General features: G+C 35.0%; 1 long non-coding RNA gene and 1 pseudogene across 2 annotated transcripts in view; one reads left to right on the top strand and one right to left on the bottom strand.

The window, feature by feature from the left end:
- LOC149578677 (epoxide hydrolase 1-like) overlaps positions 1–15,779 on the top strand; it is a 183,054-nt pseudogene that overhangs the window by 92,109 nt on the left and 75,166 nt on the right. The gene's annotated exons all lie outside the window — the stretch shown is intronic.
- On the bottom strand, positions 12,881–14,479 carry LOC149578678 (uncharacterized). The gene is made up of 2 exons (XR_016364737.1): positions 13,574–14,479; positions 12,881–13,399 (listed from the first exon to the last, which is right to left on the bottom strand). It is a non-coding gene; the product is annotated as an uncharacterized LOC149578678 (long non-coding RNA).

Genomic DNA, 15,779 nt, shown 5'->3' with positions numbered 1-15,779 from the left:
GAATAACACAATTCGACATCTTTCAGAGATATCCGTAGACTAATACTAACAACCTTTGGAACTCAATGATGTAGTTGTCTACTATGCCCATTTTCTTTAGCTGAGTTAGATCTTTGAAGTTAATCTCAGGATCCTTCCCATTGAAATGGTCAATGAGTCTCTTAGTAAACTCTACATAAGAGGTTACTTGGTCGTGTCCGAGAGTGACCAGACCATGATGCCACCACTTATGCACCACTCCTTCCAGATGAAGTGTTGCGAACTTGATTGCTTCTTCTTCGGGCATCGGATTAAGTTGGAAATAACTATCTACCTTCAAAACCCATGATTGTGCAGTAATGGCTCCAGATCCATCAAATGGCAATAAGTTTACCTTTCTGATCTTTCTCCTGAGATCATCATTAAAATAACCACGATTTCCCCCACTAGAATATCTCATTCTTAGATCAACATAGTCTCTATAAAATATATCACCTTCTATATTTGTGTTCTGCCAATCCTCTTGAAGTTTTTCTTGCATTTCCTGTAAAGTAGGCTCGCTTTCTTTGCGTGGTGCTTCCTTCCTTGGAAGGAAGATGGGTGTCGAAGGTTGAGAGCAAGAGGGTTGAAAGTTTTCCCTTCCAAAAATCGAGTCGTTGCTATGCCCATCTTGTTCTCTTGTTGTCTTTCCCTCAGATAATTTCTGTAATGTTTCCTGCATCAACCTTTGGGTTTCGTTGATTTGTATTTGGTTTCTGTTGAGCTCTCTTAAAAGATTCATGAGTTCTGCCATAGGATCTTGATGATCTGCCATTCTATCAATAGGGTTATTTCACCTTCTCCTTTGAGTATAGACTTGCATTCACTTCCACAGGTTGATAGAATCAAAAGATTTGATACCATTGTAATGTTCCGAAGTCTGATCCACCAATTGGATTGCCCATGTATGAGTTTGATGGATGCTAGAAAACCAAAATAATGCATATACTAGTCTTGGTAGACCAAGCACAGGAGGGGTACGGCTAGTTGAGGCCACAGAGTTGTATGTATAGTGGTGGGAGAGCAGCTGTACGGTGCTTGTAGAAAGGTCATATGGTATATGTAGGGAGGCTGTATGGTCAATGCAGAAGGCCATACGGTGTGTCCTGGGAGGCTGTATGGTGACTTTCAAGGGCTTACAGAAGGTTGGCGATTGTACAATGGAAAGAGGCATCCGTGGGGCAAGGGTAATTGGCCATACAGTATATAATACAGGTCGTACGTTGTCAGAGTTAGTACACAAGAAGGTTGTACGGTGTCAACAAGAAGGCCGCACGGACAAGAACACAAGGATACATTACGGTGATGTATAGTTCAGAGTTGTCTATTCTCCTGAAGAACGGAAAGATGAATGGTGTATCGATGGAGGGAAAACTTAATAATGCAATCTAAACTAAGAGATCCAAATTCAACAAATAGAACCAAACAATAATGGAGATTAGAACACAAGTAACCTTCAATTAGTATTTACCAAAAGACGGTGCTCTAATTTGCCAGATCCGAGCGAAGTATTACAGACGACAGAATAAGGTGAGGGTTGAATCCCACCGAAATCGGACAAACCAAATAGGGAAGATCTTTCATTTTCGAAATAGCAAATAACAAAGAACTCCAATAGGAATTCGTAGTACAAAGAAATAATCCAAAATTGCATACCTACTACTATCTACAAGCCGTGCTTAAATACTCGTCGGGAAAACCTTCTGAAGGTGTACAAAGATAGTCAATGGCCAAACTACCCATGGAAACAATAAAAAATGGGTCCGAGATATATTAAATCAATCGGCCCAATAACAAGGTTTAATTAATTACATTTGTTTTATGACGGGGATATTACATTGTTCACTTGGTTTCTTGTATGAGGATGGTATTACATCTATGTTTTTCCTGATGACACTTAACTAAATGTCTCTTGTTAAGGGCATTTAAGCCCCTGCTATTTCACATGAGGATCTTCATTCCTTCCCAAGGGAGGACTTGCCTCCCTTGGTACTAGATCCTAGTAGATATGTCTGATAGAATTTTGTTCCCTTCTAATAGGTTACTCTTCTTGCATTTTCCTTTTCTTTTTCTTCTGTTACCCTAATTGTAGCTACAGTTTGATTTATACATCTTTGATCCATGATATCCAATTCATCCACTGGTGCTTCATCACTCTCTTCTAATGCGTCCTTTGAAAATTCATATTCTTCTTGTGCTTTCAATGGATTAATGATTGTAAGTTCTGAGTTCTTTAGTGGTATGCTTTATTTCATCTCATGTACTTTTGTCGACTTTCCTTTGATGGTTCACATTTTCTATTGGTATTTCTGCACCATAGAGGATCAATTCCATTCCCTATTTTGTTTCAAATGCTTTTTTTCCTCATTATATATTGTATTGGGTTATTCATCTCTTTTTTGGTTGAGGAATTCATAATCTTTCCCACTTTCTTCTCTTTTTCCCTCGATCTGTTCTCCGTTGTATTTTTTATTTTAATTATTTTATCAATGGTCTTTAATTTTGGTGTCCTTCGTGGTTTTGTTGTTATTTTTTTGTCCCTATAACCTTTTTTGGGTTTCTTCTCCATTATGATCTTTCTAGGGCATAGATTTCTTGGATGTTTTCTATTGTTGTAATCTAAGAAGTAATATTTATTTTCTATTTCTATATCTTGTCTCCAAATGCCTCCCTTTTTATTAGATGGATTTGTTTAGACATTTCTTGAATAGAGATTAATTTGATACATGTGGAAAGGGAAGAGTGTCCTCTTCCCATTTCTAAACCTACCACCATGCCAAATGTTGCCCCAATCCTTCTAAGGCAAAACCTCTTGTCCAAAATTTTATCTTTAGGTTATTTAATTTGATTCAAAAGGTTCTTTTTGAGGGCACTACAGTGACTAGGTTGAAGTTTCTTCCCTATTTTGAAGGTAGACTAACTTATAAAAAAATCACCGTACTCCTTATTTGAGTAAGTTATGTTTTCATTTTTTTGAATATGTAACTATTACAAAAAAGAACTTGGGATGGAAATATTTCTCTATCTCATAGCCCCATTATTTACATTCCTAGTTTTTGGATTCTTCTCTGCCAAGTTTGAGTCTAACAATTCTTGTAATTAGTGTATTATATTCCAAAAAATTGCGCCTCTTCTTCAACTATATTCGTGACATTAATTTCAATTGTGGTAGCCTTTGTAGATGTTGTGACATTTTTTCTTGAAATCCAATTCCTCTTCAATCAATGGTTAATTGGTATTGTGTTGATGCTATTGGCTATACTTTCTTTCTTCCATGTGTGTTGTTCTAGATATATGTTGCCTCCAAGCAAAATATGATTTACCCTTTGGACATACAATGGCAGTTAGGAATTTTTTGTTACTGACTCTTTATCATCTCTTTGTCATTTGCATTTATTTCTTTTGGTTTTGGATTTGGTGGCATAAGCAAAACATAACAGTAATACATGTTTTTAATATTTTGTAATAGGCATCTATGGATTTAATTTTTTCTATTATTTAATAACTTAGTGTACCATCCTAAAATGTCAGCGAGCATAATTGGATGCTCTATTAGGTGCCATTTTCTTGAGTTTGAGATTTGATGTCCATTATGCTTGACCCTAGCAACATGCTTCTTATTTTCTTGCATCTATCCTATCATCTAAACACCCAATTCAAAATTGGATACTAGGTACAAAATGTTTGAAACATTTAGTTCCCACCTATTTTGGCGCAAATTTGGCATGGAGCCTCGTGTCATTATTTTGGTGGGAACCTTAGGTCCTGTGGTCATCTTGGCTTAATTTTGAATCCCAAAGTGTTTGAGAGGCATGTAAATACCCTATCTCCTCATTTTAGTAACCAAGAACCAAGGATTAGAATCATAACCAAGATTTCAAGAGCATTCTAGCATTAAGGGTGAACTCAAGGTTTTAAGTTAAGCATCCAAGGTTTAGTCTTTCTTCAAGCAACCAAGGAAAAGAAGGCAATCTTATCCATTATGGCAAGATTTTGTCCCATGAAGACCAAGTAGAGGAGTTCACAATCAAGCAAGGAGATCCTTCCTTTCATCCACATACATTTTTTCATTGCAAGTGATTATCAAGCATATCAATATTGAAGATCTAGGAGTGGCATTCATAGATCCATGCATTTGTGTGGGCATCCTTGATTCCTCTCTAGACTCCAAGGTCAACACCTTCAATTCAATTTACAATAACCTATCTTTCATGAATATGAGTAATTACTAAATCCATTCGTGAAGGTATAATCGAGGTGAATCAAACATCTACCTTCTTACATACACGACTCTATGCAATTTCAATTCATTTCAAGGTTGATTCCTAAATAGGGGTTTGACCAAGGTAAAACACTTTCCCCAACCTTTTTTGTAATATCTCTAACTAGATATTTGCCCCAAAACCCTTAACAAAATCTCATAATTTATTAACAAATAAATCTATGCAATGGATTTCAGATCTCACCAACAAAACCCCATTAAACAACTATATGAAAAGAAGTCTTAAAATGTAATTGCCATAAATCTCTAGAGAAAAACATTTTCATAAATAATATTTCATTGAAATTCTTCAGAAAAATCAGATTCAAATCCGATCACAGATACAACTGCAACAAGATTGGATAACGAGTTTCTGTTCACTGTTCAAGATCGAGGATTTCCATCCTCTCACTTACTGAAAGCTGAAGCTTTAAAAAATAACTCTCCAAGAGAGAAAACAAAATTGAAATCACAAAACCTAAGTATGCTGAAATGAACTTCTCTTTCTTCTTTTAAACATAACCTGGTGACTCTTTGCATTGCATTTTCTATTCCTTTATTTCCTTTTAAAATTAATACTGCCCCCCCCACACCCCCCCCACCACTTAAGGAGTTAAAGATCCCCTATATATAACAAAGTGACATTAACAATATAAACATAAATAATAAAATCACTTTATAATAAACCAATTAAATCTTCTATTGAAATCTTTGATTAGATGAACTCGAATATGCACATGTGATAGCTCGCTAGAAAGTTCTTGATAAGATACTCCTTGTCCAACTTTGAAATGTGAAGAATATTGAGCTTACTGTCTTACTAAAAATAGTAAGTGTTAGGAAACCCCATTGAGACAAGCTCGATTGCCCAACAACTAAATTGCACGGGCCAAAAGTTGAACTGATCCTAAAAAATGCTTGGTTAGCCCTCGAGAACAAGACAAAATGGGCTAATGACACAATGGAAATCACTGCCCTAGAAAAGGGGACATGACATTTTTGCCCATTTTTTTAGTTTGTAGGAACATGTGATAGAGCTATCGGAACTTCTACGGGCAAATTAGAATTTGATAGAGCAACATTGTAATTTTCAGCCAAAAATACTGACTGCATAACAAAAAATGTTTTGTAGTTGGATACTATTGATCTCTAAGAGGATCATGTCTAAATAAGGGCAGCCAGGAAGCTTCACAGGAGTGGGACAAAATGCGCCTTGTGAAAGAACCTTTGGGATTTTAGAAGTTGACTCTTCATGAGTGGTTTTTGGGAAAAAAGAAGAGGGTAACCTTTACATGCACCCTAAGCTAAGGGAGGTGATTCGATATTCAAAACTTATTGTGTGGGGCTTAGAATATATAAGATGACATTGCAGAAGTTTGACGCTTTTTGGTGAAAAGTTCACATCTTCATTCCCACTCACCATAAATCCTTCATTCTTAGTTAGGAGAACAAGACGCCAAATTTGTTGGACATAGGATAAAAATGTTTACATCCCTATCATAGGAAGCATCTACAAGGGTCCAAATAGAGACACAAAACTCCTAAAGAGTGTGCAAGTTTTTTCACCTATAGAGATGATATACAACACTATCTCTGAGAAGAAGTTTAAATAAGAAACACCAAAATGGGTTCTTGCTTCTGTACAAAAATAGTTTGAATAAGGATCAAATGGAAAAACCACAAACCCTTGAACTAACTTTCCTGAGGAGTAGAGAGCAAGGGATACAATTCATCCTCTATTCTAGATGCATAGTCAGGAGAGAGAAACCATCGTGATCACAAACACATCTAAGCAAATAGAAACTATTGCACAAGCATAAGTAAACTGGAATAGACCCATAAAGAATTTGCGTAGGACATCTTGATTAACAAAACGAGAAAGTTAACATAGGCAATCCCCATATATCATTAAGAGAAAACATGCAAGGTTGGAGAGTATCCCCAATAAGACAAACTTTACAATGTGCTTCTTTGATCGATCAGCCATAGAGTCCTGCACTCAAAAACTAAAAACCTCTATAAATTTACAACATAATTTTTAACTCATTGAACAAAAGAACAATGTTCCAACCTCCCTTTCTCTTTATAGGCCCCTTTGGTTGATATGATTAAATAATGATTGCATTTTAGTAACAATCAATCAGCATGCCAGAAAATTAGGTGATGGAGCTCTCAATCTCCCATGCTTTGGTTGAGTGTGTCTCTTTTAGGCGATTCACAACATGTTTACGAGCTAGGCTCAAAAGAATAAGCTGTGGGGGCTTGAGCAAGGATGATCCTAGGCTAATTGAAAGACATTTTGTGGATAGAAAACTATTGCACAAGAATAAGTAAACTGGACTAGACCCATAAAGAATTTGCACATGGCATCTTGATTAACAAAACGAGAAAGTCAACATAGGCACAATCCCCATATTTAATTAAGAGAAAACATGCAACACTGGAGAGTATCCCCCATAATACAAACTTTACAATGTACACCTTTGATCGACTAACCATAGAGTCTTGCTCTAAAAAACTAAAACCTTTATAAACTTACAATATAATTTTTAACTCACTGAACAAAAAAACAATGTTCCAACCTCCCTTCCTCTTTATAGACCCCTTCGATTGACATGATCAAATAATGATTACATTTTAGTAACAATCAATCAACATGCTGAAAAATCAGGTGATGGATCTCTCAATCTCCCATGTTGCAGCCAAGTGTGTCTCTTTTAGGCGATTCACAACATGTTCATGAGCTAGGCTCAAAAGAATAAATTGTGGGGGCTTCAGCAGGGATGACCATGATTTCCTAGGCTAATTGAAAGGCATTTTGTGGATAGTGGTTGGAAATGCCATTAGTTGTCGGAGTTTTTGTGCGGTGGCACATTCCTTGAATATACGTTGGTGGGTCCCTGTGAGTGTGGATGTCCCTTGGGACATGCATCGCGCTGGAAAAACTCAAGAGGACGGATGATCTTTGCAGAGCAACTTGAAATCTTAACTAGTTAACACGTGTCAACCCTTGTAGGGAGACTTTGTCAATGCGGACGCACTTCGCACATTGATGCAATCAAATCTTGAAAATGAAGGTGGCAAGGCCAACCAATGTAGGAACCTATAGGTACAAAACATTTCAAACGTGTTGTACCTTGCCTTTCCGCTGAAATTTATACCATAGGTTAGTTTCATTGTGTGGATCTCAATTTAGGTCATATCTAGTTTCTAACAATAGTTTATAAGTTTGTGTTTTCCATATTTGTCTATATTTGTCTATTGAGCCTTGTATATTGCATGATCATATTCTCTCTCTCTCTCTCTCTCCATTAAACATGTTACTAAGTACAGGATCATTGTCCTATTCAGTGCTTAGGACTTACTTGAGTTTATTGGGACATCTTTCTTTTGAATGCACCAGTTTCAAAAGGAGCAATTTACCCCTTTGCATTGCTTCCCTTTTTTTAATATACATTTTTGGTGAATCTGACCTACATTTCCATTTTGATTTTGGTGCTAGATTCCATTTGTGCATTATTTTTTATGTTTGATAGATTTTCTCTTCATTAGTTTCATGTGCAATTGTGCTTAGTTGATTTTGCATAAAATTAATAGATTTGCATTTATCTTTCCAAGTTATTATTTGTATTTGATAGATACATCTCTTTTTTATTTTTTCGTGCATGTGTGTTATCACAAGTCCTACCTATAGCATTCAGATTAGAAGCTGTAGAAGTATATGTTCCTTTGACCTTGAGTCCTCTTTATTTCCTAGGAGTCATGATGAAACAAACATGCCTATAATGACATTCCTACCACAGTTGTGAATAATTCTTCCCACTCTTCTTGTTAGGACCTCATAAAATGAGATATCATTTTTCACATTTCCTCCCAAGGCTCGCAAATTTCCCCACCACTGTTCATAAAATCTTACAAATTTTCCACTGTTCTTATTTGTTGCTCCTAGTCTCCAATGCATCATGATCCTAGAATTGAATGATTTAAAATTGTAAGAAAACCTTGAAAGTTTAGAATACACAAATTTAAATTCAAGTATCCACTTGATTACGTAAATAAGCCACCCCTTTATCTCCATGATAAAAATAAATAATCCTTGTGCTATCTATATGACCTTGGTGGTATTTCACCAAGACTTTATGTTTATCACACCAAAAGGATCACATTGATGAGACATCATTAACCAGTCAAGCACAAAGATGCTTTACCGAAAAGTAGGTTTATGCTAAATACCCGATCATCAAAGGGACATGTATGACCTCTCTTCAAAATATGAGTAGATGAACCAATATCGATGAGACATTGAAGATCTACCAAAGGCAAAATGTGTTTCATCGAAGAAAAATATCCAAGGTTGCACGGGTACGTGGGTACGGGAACGGGGACGGGTACGGGAACGGGTACGGGTATGCATACTTTTCAAAATAGGGGACGGAGGTACGTGTGTATGCCTATTTTTTCTATATTATTAATATTTTATAGAAAATATAAAATTCAAAATATATGTCATGAGTCATGACATTGAGCATTCAAAACAAGAAATTTGAAATATATATATATGCTATTGCTGAATGTTTAATGTTTAAAGTATTTTTCATAATAGGGGACGGAGGTACTTGGGTATGTCAAACTTATTTAAAAATTATACCTTTATATTTATAAAAAATCTGAAATTATGAGTCATGACAATGGTTTTTCAAAACAAGAACACTGATAAAGTTTGCAAATGTAATGTATTGTTTTCAGTTTCAGATTTGCTATATGTTTGAAATAATAATACATGATAAATGCTTAGATGCATAACAAAGAAGGCAGACTTTAAAAATGAACAAGAGGATCCTAAATCATATAACAATGACATATTGCAAATGATAAACTTATGACTTGAACAGTGATAAAGTTTATTTTTAATGAGTATCAAAGTTTCAAACTGATTTGGTATTGAATTAAGTTTGATAAACAACAAGCTAATACAAAAATAAAAAACCAAAAAAAAAATCAGAATCTTAATCAAGGTCCTTAGCTATGATGCTCTCACCGAGTACCCGGTACGTGGGATACGTGTACCCGGTACTTGGGTACGTGGGTACTCGGTGGGTACGAGTACCAGGGCGGTGGGTACGAGTACCCATGCAACCTTGAAAATATCTCATCGAAAAGAAAAAATGTTGAGGAGACATGTGATCATCCCTTTGAAATATATATCTAACAAAGGAAAAGAGCATTCTACCGAGAAGGTGTGCCTCATCAAAAAGACTTTATCGAAGGGAGATAACAGGCTCTTATTGACAAAGTATCACATCAAGGAGACAATGAAGATGTACTAAAGAAAAATGGTGTCGTAATGAAGTAGCTTGTCTTTGTGAAAATGTAGTGGACCTCATTGGTTTTTGTAAATGTTTTCAAGATCTCTAATAGAATATTTTTCACAATTTCTGATAATATTTCACTGTGATCTAATATACAACTGAACTGAATAATACATATCAAAGTTATTGTAGTGAGCAACTTCGTATTCTATCAAATCTGTTATGTGTAATGATCACTATGTAATAGTGAATTCATAATGTATCAATTACTGGTTGATTGAATGAAGAACTAATCGCTGCACAAGGTAATATAAATTGTTGTGCTTATTGATTCAGTTTCCATTGGCAGTGATTTGAATATATATAAAGGACAAGGGTCATGTCATGTAGAGACATGACTCTATGTGGCAACTGCCACGTAGGGTCACGTCCCTACATGACATGACAACTCATAACTAACGATGGTCTAACAGACATCCAATATGCTTGCCGATAATGATTTCATTCACCCAGATTATCAGGTATAACAAGAAGACCAATTAGATTATGTTAATTACTTTTCACTTTTGGTACTATATATATATATATATATATGTTTTTGCACTATAAGTAAGTCTCTATATATATATGTATATATAATATCGACCGAGGCTACCACTTTTAACAGTTTTCTTCTTGCTGATTGAGGAAACATTAACAAGGCTTGTCTGTTGTAATTATGGAAGTGACGACAATAACAAAAAAATAACGTATCTCATCCAAGAAGCATGTTATGATGTTGATGGAATGTGTTTGAAGGTCAATTTCAGTGTAACAATGAAGATCTAAGATGAAAGGTACTTCGCCAAAACACAAGGTCCCATCAAAATGTATTATCATTGGTGAGTAGAAAATTCCTTCATCAGTGGGACATTGAATTTCACCCAAACCAAATAAGGTTTTAAACAAAGTAGTGAGTCTTAGCAAACGGAAATCATGTCAAGGGGAGCTCTAGGAGGTAGGGCGATTTCTCATAATTACATAGTACATCGATTTGACAAAAGAAATTCCATTTGATCAAATCATGAGTTAAAAATCAATTGGAGACAATACAAAGGTATGCAAGATAGAAGAAAGAATCATTGAGCTTCTACAAGACTATGGAATAAGAAATATATCTGGCACCAAGGACAATTAAAGGAAGGTCATATTGATGTAAAATATGAAATTGGAACATTTAATGACAGCCGTAGTAAGATTAAAGTTTGCATGTGGCAAAGTCTTGCAAATTTCAGATCATCAATCACATTTTCGATGTATAATTGAGGCTTGTGAGAAAATTCAGAGGCCACAAAAGCATAAGAAGTAAGAATTGGAGATCAACTAGTGCTATAAAGTCAAAATTATTTGCAGAGGTTGAAGTGTCCAAACGATTAAGTAATTGTGCAAATTAGGTCTTTCCTATTCTGAAAGACACAATGAAGGGAACATCGAAGAAATCTAGGGCAAGAAAAGAAAAAGAAAAGGCACAAGTAGAAACCCAAGAAGAACCTAAAACAAAGAGTAAAGAAAAGGAATGGAGGAATTTAAATCAAGACTCGATTGATCAGTTCCCCGATGATTGTGTAAACATGATGGTCATTATAGATAGATTTCACTGGAGGGAATACACTATGCTACACCTCAACACCAACATAGATACTTTCAAAGAACAATATTACATCAAGCATATGGGAGATGTAACTTATTTTTGTTAAGGGGTTAAGAACATAGTGATAAATCTGATTATGTAATTTGGATGTGTCTCTTCATCAAAAGACACATGATTTTTGTTCTTCCTTCTAAAAGGAATAATTTCCTATTTTAGTAAGACAAAAGATTATAGGGTATTTGTTTAGAATAGACAACATTTTGACAGTGTTTGTAATCATTACAAAACTTTATTTAGTAATACAAAAACTTCGTTGATGTGGTGCATTACATTAGTGTATGCTTGGAGTTCTTATTCATTCACTGTATGGTTAAAGTAGCCATATTTGTCTCTAACAAACTAATAACACTACATAAGATATGATGGAAGAACTGTCTTATGTTGACAATTATTGGTGCACATATGCAGGTACTTTTAGAGCTCTCAAGGAGCATGCAAGGATTAGGGATAGGATGAAAGAAAAAGTGGAAGAAATGAAACTAAAGGATCTTGTATCTGCTGATGATTTTGAAAAGTTAAGAAATTGCTCAAGGAACACCAAGAATTTCAAGAAGAGCTCATGAAGGATATGAATTGCCTTGATAAAGAAGATATAAGGGGACTCCTGACCATTCAAAACAGTGATGATCAATTGCTGATTTCTTGGGTATAGTGGAGAGACACTAGCAAAGGAGCTTCCTCAAGCTTTGGATGAGATCTGTTGGTTATCAAAATTGACGGTTAGATACCTATGAGCCTTGCCTACTCGATGCTGGGTATCCAACTAATTTTGGCCAACTTGACAGGATTGACTCCAATCCTCTGCACTTTTGGTTCCGCTGGACCAAGGCCTGTTCACCTAAATCCTGGATAACAAAACTTAATTCCAAGATGACTTATAGTGGATTATAGTGATCAAATGAACTCCTTAATTGGCAAGCATCAAGGAAAAACTTCTAAATTGGGATTAGTGGCTTAAAACTTCAATTGCTTACTAGAATCATATGCTGAAATAGAAAAAGGGTAAAATGAATTACTATATCAAATCCTCAAAAGAGAAAAGTAAAGAAATGCCAACATTGAATTCAAAATTTATAAGTAGGTTTATGATCAGTGTCGAATCTTGATTGGGTATTAGAGTCAAACATACATCTCTTACGTACAACTTTACAATATTGATGGTATAATATTTATTAATAATTTATATATTTTGACGCCACAAATTGTTATACTTTAGCACATTCAGATTAGTCTATTATGCTTTAACCGTCACATGGACACAATAGCTACGAACAATGAGAAGAAATTTCATCTTACATTCTTTGTATTAGTCAAATCTGAACAACGAATAATAGTTCAATGTACTTTATCAAAATTAATAAATTACAAACAAATAGATAATAAAACTGTAAAGGACGAGATATATATATTTCAACTCAAAATCAATTAAAATCCTTACTGATTTTATTATGAGATAAATCGTATTGAAGACCCTCAGTGGTTTGATGCTCAATTCAACACGTATAAATCTTCACAATGTTTGAAATTAATGCTCAACAACCTGAATCCTTTTTCTTTGCTCAAATCTCAAATTTTTTCCTTAGAAGGAAATGACAAGTTGAATGATGCTGATACTAACTGGTGTGCTTCAAATATATATATATTTTTTACAAGAGAGTCTTCTCATAATCATTTGATATTCAACTCATTTATAAATAAGTAGCCAAAGGGTGATAGTTAGATTTTCCCAAACATCGCACCCTTTGGCATATTACAACTGCTACCTCTTTACAAGAATTAATTAAAAACTCAACCGATTCTGGAGCAATAGAACAAATGCAGATTTTCTTAAGCACCTCTAAACAACAACAATAATATTTGCTTTTTCATCGATTATTTACCCAGGTGTTGGCTGCTTCTGCTACGATGCTAGAACATCCCATCCTCGGGTTATTTTTGCATTGACAAAGATCGATCAGGCTCCAATGAAGGGTTGAATATGCTTTGATTTGAATTATGCCACAAATGTTAATCCAAGCACACAGAATCATCTATTCGTCCAAACCGCTCAAGCCACCATATACATAATCTGCGACTCGTACAATCCCTCGCGTCTAGTAACCCACGCGATACCCTTTTAGCCTGCAAAAAATGGACAAACGTAAGATATGTATGGAAAAAGTTTGGTATATTATGAATGCACATGGGTGCCTTGCGTGTGAAGACTTTTAGGCTTCTACGACATAGAGAACATCTTCGGGCTACACCAAGTTTGTCCGTTGGGATCCCCCTATATGCCTGCGAATTGCTTTGCACCTGAAACTAGTTTCTTCCACCGTGGTCACGACCTGGAGAATGTATATACAACTGGTGTCAAAAGATTTTTGAGCCCTGCTCCCTGAATGATAATAGTCACATCTCCATCTGTTTGGGCCCAGATAACCACAGTTCCTAGAGACATTGATCCCCTACCATTATTTTAAACATTCCTTCAGTATTTGTAACACAGGCGACTTTGGCATTAGTACGACGACTGCATAATGTTTTGTGCATGGCGAAGGTAATATCCTTTGCAAACCTTCTTGTGTCGTTGATTGTGCTAAAGATGACTTGACTGTGTCGCGCCATACATCCTGGGCCTGTCTCTAGTGCATACATCAACGCATGAGGTTTAGCCACGCTACAAATGGTTCCTCTTTATCTGCTTCAACATGGTGAAGATTCTGCCTGAAAATCCTTGATGAACCGCCTTAGGTCCAATATCCTCCATTCTGTCTAGTATCAATCACAGGGTGTCATGTATGATAATACACATCTCTATCCTAAACATTGAAATAATCAAACTCATATTCCATTTCCTTTTCAGAACATTGGTTGCTTCTTATTTCCTTTGTTTGACATAATCAAAATATATATTCCATCATATTTTCTGTGAGTGGGTGACTTAATCATATCATTGATGCTGCTTATCATATACATCTAATAGTTTCTTGGTGGTAAGACCTTCCAAGCTAACGTACAGAACAGATTAGCCAATAATGTTAGATGATTTCCAAAATACTAATTTATACAGCAATTCGCTTTTTTCTACACAAAAAGTCATCTATCAAAACAACTTTCTTATGCATCCATGACCAAAGAGCTCTCCATCTGTTCAAGACTCCATCAGCATGTAAACATAATCATCATCATCTTCAAATGCATCACTTTTATTATGAACGCTGATACTCATAAATATGCTTGAATGGATGCCTAAAATTTTGAATTTTTGGGCTCTATCAAGATCAACAATGTAGTGCACATATTGTGCAACATGATCGTCATTATAGATAAATTTTACAGGAGGGAATACACTATGCTACACCTCAACACCAACATAGATACTTTCAAAGAACAATATTGCATTGAGCATATGGGAGATATAACTTATTTTTGTTAAGGGGTTAAGAACTTAGTGATAAAGCCGATTATGTAATTTGGATGCGTCTCTTCATCAAAAGACACATGATTTTTGTCCTTCCTTCTAAAAGGAATCATTTTAGTAAGAAAAGATTATAGGATATTTGTTTAGAATAGACAACATTTTGACAGTGTTTGTAATTATTACAAAACTTTGTTTAGTAATACAAAAACTTCGTTGATGTGGTGTATTACATTAGGGTTTGTTTGGTTAGTGGAATTTAAAAAACTGAGATTTCTACAAACCTTGGTTTAGCCAAATCAAGGTTTTGCAAATCTTCATTCCGATTTTTGGGATTTTACTTAGATCGTTTGTTTCACTCGGAAGATTCGTGTGAAGACACATTTTTATGCATAAGCTTGAAGTTGAAGGAAAATTTCAAAAAGTAGTCCAATCTATTGTTTTTATACTCCTTTAAAAACATAACCAGGTTTTGAGGCAAAATTGGAAGTCCAGTATGCTAATTCCATTTTGCCAATTTTGAAACAAATGCAAAAATTTCAAATCTGGATTTTGAAAAAGCTAATTTTTGTCATCTTCCAGGAACCAAACGGACCCTTAGTGTGTGCTTGGAGTTCTTATTCACTCACTGTATGGTTAAAGTAGCCATATTTGTCTCTAGTATCTTGCATTTTATTCTTCACAATTTATATTAGCTTTCTTATTATGGTTGAATAAAACTAATCAAAGATCTCATATTTCTTTGTATCGTTTCTTAGATGATACGTTAAAGGAAATATATATCTAAGTAATTCATATAAATAACCAATTATTTAAATAGAAAGAAGATAATTGACAGATTCATACAAGGTGTGGATTTAAAATTGTCTAGTTTAGTGATATGTGATCATCTGAAGCATTAATTGATTCGATAACCAATAGTAGGAAGACAACGATCTTGTGCAATACTTTACATTCCTAAATATTTTTTCATTTTACTCGAAAGGCTTAAATATTGTACCAAACAATCTAATAAATCTGTTGTAATCCAAGTAAGGTAAACCCACCTAGGTATTAGCATAATCTAAAGTGCAAGAAATAGTAATCATATTTGGTTCATTC

Source organism: Cupressus sempervirens, chromosome 1 (genome assembly GCF_028749045.1).
Source record: "Cupressus sempervirens isolate cs-2001-9-10 chromosome 1, ASM2874904v1, whole genome shotgun sequence".
Lineage (NCBI taxonomy): Eukaryota > Viridiplantae > Streptophyta > Pinopsida > Cupressales > Cupressaceae > Cupressus > Cupressus sempervirens.
Note: the sequence above shows the minus strand (reverse complement) of the source record. Positions and strands in the feature narration are given on the sequence as shown.